We start from the raw sequence: 6,600 nt of genomic DNA on the forward strand, positions 1-6,600 counted from the left end.
ACAAGGAGGATGGAGACGAAGTTGCAAAGCTTTCCCTCCTGTGGTGAAGTTAAAGTCCCACTACAAGAAGAGATAAAACAAACAAGAAAAATCTTCTATGCTGGAAAACAACGCTTTCATCGTAGATCAGAAAGGTGGACATTGAGCTCGATGAAACACAGCCCAAACTAAAGAAAACGTAATATGTTTCTCTTATATCTCTTTATTGTGACCATTCGTGATAATTGTTGCCTACTGACGGTGCCGACTCTCTTCTCCACCAGGGAGTCGTTTAAAAACCTTCGGGCTCCTCCTCGGCCTCGTCAGAGGAATCGAGACCGACCCTTCATAGTCCCTTCTCGAGTGCAGCCAAGTCCCTCTCGGGCCTCACAGAACTCGCCCTCCCTCCATGCCTTCCTCCCACATACCCGGAAGAAGAGGTCAAGGTGTATTGTGTAGTCGGTCATAACATGTTCCTATACAACTTCAGGAGTGAGGTACTGTCACACTTTTCACTTCCGTAAGAGTACTATCGCATCTCCTTTTGGCCACAGTAGGCACTGTCACACTTCCCACTACCGTAGGAGTACTGTCACACCTCTCCACCGCCTTAGGAGTACCAAGGTCACACCTCAGCTCTAGAAAGAGAGATAATCTAGGAAGATAACGGCAGGTAAAGAAGAGTGTCAAAGACTGTGAAATAATGTATTCTTCATAGACAACTGACTCCAACCTTCCTGGCCCACCATACCGTCTTTTAATAGTATAATATCAACAGGGAGAAATAGACAGACAGGCAAAGAGGAAGAGATATTGGATACCAGAGAAAGTCGGTAATAAAAGAGAGAGAGTGAGCAAGTAAGAGAAACAGTATGACAGAAAGAGATCAGAGACAGAAGCAGAGAGAGAATGGGACAGATCAGACACTAGGAGAAATAGAGAGAAGAGAAGAGAAGAGAAGTTCTCATCAAGAAATAAACTACCATGCCCTCCAACACAGAGTACCACCAACACCCACCAGTGAACGAAGGCTCTTGGCGTACACATCAGATCAAACTTATGGTCGAGGCGGGCCCAGGCCTCCCGATGGCCGTAGTATTGGACAACATACATACGGCCTCGACACCTTGGCCAGGTCTCCCCCAGGCAATACGGTCGGCGCCTGGTAGTTGATCCCACCTGAACAACATAACCGAGGCGGGATTAAATAAATGGAGGGTAGTAATTAAGGTGAATTGGTTATCCGTCGAGATTAATTTGTTTTCGCCTGTATTGGAATCCAAACTCACCCAGTCTTCTGGTCACTGTTTTAAGACTAAATTAACTATCCAGTCTTCTATTCTGTACTAAAACATTAATTCAACCAACTGTTGCTTTTATCCCTTTCCTTCTATCTCCTCATTCTCTACCATCTTCCCTTCTCCCTTCTCTCGCCCTGCCTTTCTCTCTCCCTCTTCCTCGTCTTCTTCCTCCCTCCATCCTCTACAACCAAAGTCCTCCCCACCCCACTGGCTGTTCCTTCCCTCCGTCTCTCTCCCTCCTAACCCTCCCTCTCCTACCCCATCTCCCACTCTCTCCCCTTCTCTCTCTCTCGCTGCTACCCTAATCCCTTCTTCTCTTTCTCTCCCTTCTCTCCTGCCTCTCACCCTAACCTTTCCTTCCTCTTATCCTATTTTTCCTCCCCTTCCCTCTCTCTCCTCCTCTTGTTACTTAAACTTCTCTCCCTCCCTTCCTCTCACCTTTTCCTTCTCCCTCCCTCTTTCTCCCCCTGCTACCTAATCCCTCCCTCTCCCTTTCTCCTTCCCTCCTCTCACCCTCCCCCATCCCTCCCTCCTCCCACCCACCTGTTCCTGTCACTCACCTTAAAACCCGGTGGGCAACCAATCAACAAAATTGGATAGATCGCTTGGTCTTTCTGATAGTAGCGATGGCACAGTTGACGTCCTTGGGTACCACATCACCCTCGGTACAGCAGACAGCAGGCCATGTACTTGCCATGTCTTGGGTCATTAATTTCTCACCATCTGGGAATAATTAACATTGATTGATGTAAGCGCTATTATTCCGTCACCTGCCTTCCATATTTACCCCTTCTCGTCTCGTCCCTCCCTCCCAACCACACATTTATTAACTCTATCCTCCACCTCACCCCCTCATATCTTGTCTCGCTTATTCCTCCTTCCTGACCACTCGCATCTCCTCATCTCCACTTTCGAGCCAAATCTCTCCACAACATCTTCTCCCACCCGCTCCTCTCACATCTCCTCCTTGCACTCACCTGATTGGCTGGCTCGAAGCAGGAGCTGGTGATTTCGGCGACCGACAGCTGCTCTCGTGGTTGGCCTCGCTGACACACACACTACTGGGGCGTAGGTGACCAAGGAAGTGTATCCTCGGGTAGGGGCACTAAATTCGTCTGGAATTCCGTTAGGTCAACATTTAGGCGCCGTCGAACCTGCAAAAGGGAGAGGGGTGAGTTACAGGGAGCCATCGAACACGTCATTATATAAAGACAATATCATTCCCATCATCATATAACACTTCCTCCCCCTTCTCCACATAATAACGATCTACCAATCCTTCCTCCTTCCCACAGTCCATCTCTATCCTTCCCTACATCAAAACCACATCTCCCTCCCTCAGCCCCTAGTCCCATACTAATCTGAGGGAGGCGGTGATGGAGGAGACAATCTGACCAATAAGCCTGTTGAGGTTGGTGTAAGTGGGTCGTTCTGGCGTCCAGGTTCCTGCGGCAGATGTCGTAGATGGCCCTGTTGTCGACCATGAATGCACACAGTCGAGTAAGGTTCTAGGGTGGTGTGGGTCGTCGATGGAGTTATAAGGTTCTACCACGGGCCGTCGCCACCTGCAGGATGAGGAGGAGACAGGTAGCTACTGTATGCAGGTCATATGAGACACAGAGGAAGTATGGCAGTTCTTTTCCTCGTGGCTTGACTTGTTGTTTGTCAATGCCAAATGCACCAACTCTGTATCATATTATTTCTCATCGTCATCGTCGTCATAATGATTATCCTCATCACTGCTGTCATTACTCCCTTCACATTTCAATAATATTATTCAGATAAGGGTTAACATCACGAAAATAGGTAAAATGTGTGTGTGTGTGTGTGTGTGTGTGTGTGTGTGTGTGTGGCAAGAGTGTACGTGAGCTTGTGTGACAGGTGAGTGTGTTGTGACTGACAGTTGAGTGTGTGGCTGACAAGTGTGTGTGTGAGTGTGTTACCTGAGGGGCGGGGTAGATGATGAACCCAGCTTGCTCTGCCGTAGTCTCAGGGAAAGTCTCTCCATCATGAGAGGTGAACCCAGAGCCCTGTGCCGCCGCCGAAGGAGTGGAAGATGAGGAACCCCTGCCAGAGAGAAGAATACTACTGCTGGAGCTCAAGGCAGGGAGCCAAGCAGTCCCAAAAGGCCCACCTGCTTTAACCTCACCTTAACCCTCACTTAAATTCACACTAATTTAACCTTAACTTCGCTTTGATTTCATCAAACCTTTTTACTGCAGCCTCACCCCAACCCAAGTCAACCCACCCAACCCAGGTCAACTCAACCCAATCCAACTTTAGCCTAACCCCTCATTTAACCTCACTCCAACCCAACCCAACCCAGCTCAACTCAACCCAGCCTAACCTAACCTAACCAAACTCAACCTAACAGAACCAAACATAACAGGACCTAACTACCGACCATACCTAACCAAGCCTAAGGAAACCCAAACACAACGTGTAAATCTAGCTAAGAAATCTAACTTCTAACCATAAGGATTAAAGCCCATTAGTAATTGAATCCATTAAGAGTTACTGCGTCATACAGTATAGATAAATATGGTGACTCCTAGAAATAATGACACGATGTGAACTAAATCCATTAAAATGAGACTTAACTCAAATTTGGACACCTTTAATACCATTACTATAAAAAATTCTGACTCTTTATCCTGATATTAGGCAAAATACAAGATACACGTTCCAGTTCTTACTTGCGACCCTGTCAAAACGAGTCAGAATATCTCCAGGATTGAAGGAAAATCAATGCCAACCAAAGGCAGATGTATACCGGGGCCACAGCACAGAGCTTCCATTAATATGCCTCGATGTCGGGCCATATTACATTCATTAATACATCCATACATACAGATATACAAAGAATACAACACAAAAATCGCTATTAATACCTACGTCTGGCCACAACATGGTAACAGAGACGGGAAGAGAAGTGAAATAGTTAACCAGAATTTGTTTTACTAGGTAGTCTAACCCACAACCGCGATAACTCTGATCCCTTGAAAACAATGACTTATCCCCTGAAAATAATGACTTGACCCTTAAAAACAATGCCTGACCCCCTTGAAAATAATGACTGACCCTGAAACAATGCCTTGACCCCTTGATAAAGATGACCTGACCCCCTTGGAAACAATGCCTTGACCCCTGAAAATGATGACCTGACCCCTCGAGTACGATGACTTGACCCCTCGAGTAGGATGACTTGATCCCTTTAAAACGATGACTTGATCCCTTGAAAATAATGACTTGACCTCTAAAGACACTATCCATTGAAAACGATGAGACTTAACCCCTGAAAACGATGACATGACCCTCTTGAGAGTACGATGACTTGACCTCTTCAAACGATGTGGTGACCCTTGAGTTCCATGTTTTTAATCTCTTTGATTATATGGACTTATCATTTCGGAGTACGGTGGTGTTGTTGTACTCAGGAGTGTTGTCATCGTACTCAAGGAGCCAAATCCTTGTACCGAGGAGTCAAATAATCTTAAGCATGAGGTTAAGTCATCATTTTACGGGCCAAGACATTACTTAACCATTTAAGCCATCGTACTCATGGGCCTAAGAAATTCGGTCGGCGCTTCAGGGATTAACTATCGTACCCCAGAGATTAAGTCATCGTACTTAGGAAATTAGGTCATCAGTATTCAAGGAGTTATTCATCATACTCAAATGACCAAATCATAGTATTTAAGGAGAACGGCGAAAGTCGTACCCGTAGACCTGTAGAACACTGATCAGCCAGCTCCTAACTCTCTCCATGGTAATGTCACACCTGCAGCCTTTTCCCGATGGTGTAGTGGCCGCGAGCATAGTTGTTGGCAGCGCGTCCTCCTTCCCCGTCAGGAGCTGCTCAGGGTGAAACAGCCCGGTACGTACCTGTTCTTACTTCATCTGTACCCCAGCATCAACATATACCCATATTAGTAAACAAGATGTATACACAACTAATTTAGAAAAGTACTACACTGTATACTATATACTATACTGAATTGAGCTCAATAGACACAGTTAATCTGTATAGAACCAATATATATACACAATCTATTCTCATATAGAGAGCCAGCATATACACAATTCAATTTGTATAGAGTGATTTGCATCAAAACTCAACTAACTCGTACACATAAATAACCAGCACATAAAAGCTAATTCGAATATCGAAAACCAAGATATATGCACAAATTCATGTACTCTATGAGTAACTAGGATACAGATAGCTCACTATTTCACACCTCAGAAACAGCAGAATACAATACAACCTGAAAGTAACAACCGACTTACCAATAACTGTTGGCTCTAGGAAAGTCGACAAACACGGCTCTGGGTACATGGTTACCGGAGCCTGACTCACTGAAGAAGGTGCTGAAGGAGTCGTCGGTGGCCGGCTATCTTATCAGAGGGGCATAGATCCATCGGGCTGGATACCATGTTCCAGGCAGTACAACTCCCAGCAGGCGTTGCCTATTTGCACGCCTGCCTGCCCTACATGTACGCTGATACACTCACGCGCTGTGGACATGGCGAAGAAGAGGTGTCAAGATAAGCAAAGATACAATACCACACGCACGACAAAATGTACTAAACAGGTGACTGAGTGTTGTAGAGGCATTCTTTTTTACAGGGATTAGCCCACCCGGGCACAGTGGTCACTAACTCAGTGACCCAATATAGGGCCTGAGGGGACAGTTCCTTTCGATATCACAATACCGACGTATCCGCCTAAAAAATTAATTATACAAAAGTGCATTTATCTCCAACACACCGCCAAATTGAGAGCTCTGAACACATACACACTCTACAGACTGATGATAATATCACACAGACCATCTACACTGATGGATCTCTTTAACACCGCTGCAGGGAGGGGCTGGAAGTGCTGTTGTTGTGACTCAACCTGACGGTAATATAATTGAGAAAGGAGTTAGAATTAACAACTGGGCATCCACTATACAAACTGAATTAGTTGCCATACTCACAGCCATTAAATCATTGAAACCACTATTACCGACAGTCTCATCATCACTGACTATCCTCACTCACTTGCCCCTGGCAACCCCAGCCAGGCTGCTTACCGCCTTGTCTCTGAAGCCGACACACAAATATGCGTGCCTTGTTGACCGGGTGTCAAGGTCAAACCGTTGTGGATCCCCTCCGCCAGGCCTCATAAAACATGACAAGAGTTGATGCCCCTCGCCAAAACTCGCCAAGTGTCTAACAAAGACACCGTTGAATACAATTTGGGGTCTGTCAAAAGAACCCTTAAAACTGTAATTAGGAAAGAACTTGGCTGATGAGTTTGACGTAAAGCAAA

The 6,600-nt window shown here is 45.8% G+C and overlaps 1 pseudogene; it reads right to left on the minus strand.

The window, feature by feature from the left end:
• Nucleotides 1-271: 271 nt before the first annotated feature.
• Nucleotides 272-5,808, minus strand: LOC121860370 (annotated as a pseudogene).
• Between the last annotated feature and the right edge of the window lie 792 nt (nt 5,809-6,600).

The sequence above is a fragment of the Homarus americanus genome, unplaced genomic scaffold, assembly GCF_018991925.1.
Source record: "Homarus americanus isolate GMGI-L3 unplaced genomic scaffold, GMGI_Hamer_2.0 scaffold1304, whole genome shotgun sequence".
NCBI lineage: Eukaryota > Metazoa > Arthropoda > Malacostraca > Decapoda > Nephropidae > Homarus > Homarus americanus.